The sequence below is a fragment of the Limulus polyphemus genome, unplaced genomic scaffold, assembly GCF_000517525.1.
Source record: "Limulus polyphemus unplaced genomic scaffold, Limulus_polyphemus-2.1.2 Scaffold216, whole genome shotgun sequence".
In the NCBI taxonomy this organism is placed as follows: domain Eukaryota; kingdom Metazoa; phylum Arthropoda; class Merostomata; order Xiphosura; family Limulidae; genus Limulus; species Limulus polyphemus.
Genome location: NW_013665826.1, coordinates 718,864 through 721,284, shown reverse-complemented (window position 1 = coordinate 721,284; position 2,421 = coordinate 718,864). Strand labels below are relative to the sequence as shown.

General features: G+C 35.4%; 1 protein-coding gene across 1 annotated transcript in view; it reads right to left on the bottom strand.

Annotated features, from left to right (window-relative positions):
• Positions 1–2,421, bottom strand: part of LOC106478489 (transcription factor LBX1-like) — an 80,301-nt gene that overhangs the window by 32,195 nt on the left and 45,685 nt on the right. The window lies entirely within an intron of this gene.

Below are 2,421 nucleotides of genomic sequence, written 5' to 3'. Positions count from 1 at the left end.
GTCGTTAATCTGGGATCCATTTCGATGCTCCTCTTGACATCCCTTTTTGTACTCTCCGATGAACCAGGACGACCCGGACGCTGCTCAGTTGTTTCCTTGCCGTGTTTCCTGAACTGCACGATGATTCTGTTGACTGTTGAAAGCGGGATTCCCAAATTTTGCGAAATTTGCCGCTGACTTATTTCACCATCTGCATGACCAACTATCCTTCATCTAACAAAATCTGACAATTCGAGAGAACTTTGAGTTCTAGGCATGTTGTGGCACAAGATAATTAGTGTGCGGACCATTTTCATTTATATAGTGCTCTGTGAACACAAATTAGGTAGCATAAATCAGTTAAATGACGAAAAATTAGGTGTCTATTTACTTATGACCACTCAGTGTATACGTTAACAAATGTTTATTATTTTAAATAAAGAATTAGTGTTATAAGATTTAAAACAAACATATTTTACAGAAGAAAAGTACTCTAGCGTATAGGTTATTATTTCTGGAAAGGTGAAATTTAATTCCACACTTTAGGAAACAAGTTCATAAATATGTAGTAATGAAGACAACGAAGAAATTATACATTCGTTATGTGTTCTTCTATTAAAATCCTATATAAAATATGCAAAACAAATTCGTGTCTTTGTTATGCAAATATACATGTGGTTTTACAGACAGTAGCTCAAATGCTTGCTGTTATAGCCAATACTTAGGTATTCTACAAACACGAGCCCCGATATCATTGAAAACATTTTGCGTTGTCTATTATTAACACCATTTTACCGCTGTTTTAAACGTACTTCTGTTGTACTTGTTGGCCAATTACATGGCTGTGCTTTTGTGACTTTTCTTATTATTAAAAAATAATAATAATTTAAAGGCCGGGCCTGGGACAAATGACCCCTTCGCTCTTTATAAAATTATAGGAAGTTATTGCGTGTTATACTAACATATCACAGAGCCTACCAAATCTGTTTAGCATCATACCAACATTTTTTGGGGGGTGTTTAATGTGCATTTTCAATTTCAATAGAATGTTATTTGAGTCAGTTTGGAACTTTTCATCTTAAAATTCATCTGTACCGTCACAAAGACTACGAATTTTCCATATTGAACAGTTGGACATTTCACAAGAGATAATACAACAAGGTTTCTCAGAAATAAGGATTATATAATTTATAAAAGAAGTCAATCATTTTCTTCTTACACTGGGTTCCATTAAAAATGAGTTTTAGTAACATATAAAACTTGAAGCTTTCGAATTTAGCAAATGTAAACTCATTATTATCTTTACAAATATCAAAATGGCTTCCAATTGTCAACTGTTGAAGTAAGTTTAATATCCAACATAGGTGTTACTCGATCACATACCACGTATGCGATCCCTTTGAGGGTTCCTCATTAGCTGTTTCCTGTTATATTCTCACCCATGACTTGTATCTGTCTCATAACGGTGCGACACATCAACCACTCGATCGATCTCGTGCCGCGTGACATCACTAAGCAACGAGCAGCCTACAACCAGTCATAATGGCGGCACCTCAATTGTACTTATGAGGTTCCCGCACGCGATTATTCGTGATTTATATCATTCATTTCCAAGGGAACGAGAACAATTCGCAGGTGAGCTCCTGCTGAGACACTCGTCCTATTTCCAGATACACATTAGGCTGTACATGTAGAAACTCTCCACCGTTCTGAGTGCGTCTTTGCAAACTACCGCAGATGTTTTAGGTTTAAAATGTATGTAAATAGAAAAACAGACTCGTACATCTTTTCAAGTTCACGAGTTTAAGATAAATAGTGCGTAGATTAGTTAGAAGTTGAACTGAACATATAGTAGGACATATTACGTGAGATTTCTTCTTATTTTTTGGTATATATTTGTCTTAATTAGAAAGCCATAATGCTGAGGAAGAAAAGACCTCTTAACAGAGATCTGGTTCCTAGACTATCCTGGACAAAGAAATAGAAGGCCTCTTAACAGAGATCTGGTTCCTACACAATTCTGGTCAAAGAAATAGAACGCCTCTTAACAGAGATTTGGTTTCTAGACTATCCTGGACAAAGAAATAGAAGGCCTCTTAACAGAGATCTGGTTCCTAGACTACCCTGGACAAAGAAATAGAAAACCTCTTAACAGAGATCTGGTTACTGGCCCATCATGGACAAAGAAATAGATGGTCTCTTAACAGAGATCTGGCTCCTGGACCATCATGGATAAAGAAAGAGAAGAGTTATTAACAGATTTGGTTCCTTAATTAGTTAGGAGTTGTAATACGTAATAATTGTGAAAATTGTTCAAAGAACTTCTAAGAACCTTTTACATCGTAATTCTAGTAGACGAAATATAAATAATAATGAAATATATAGTAATATCTCTGTAAAAGGGTACAGTTAAAGAAGTTTAGTTTGTAAATAAGCACAAAG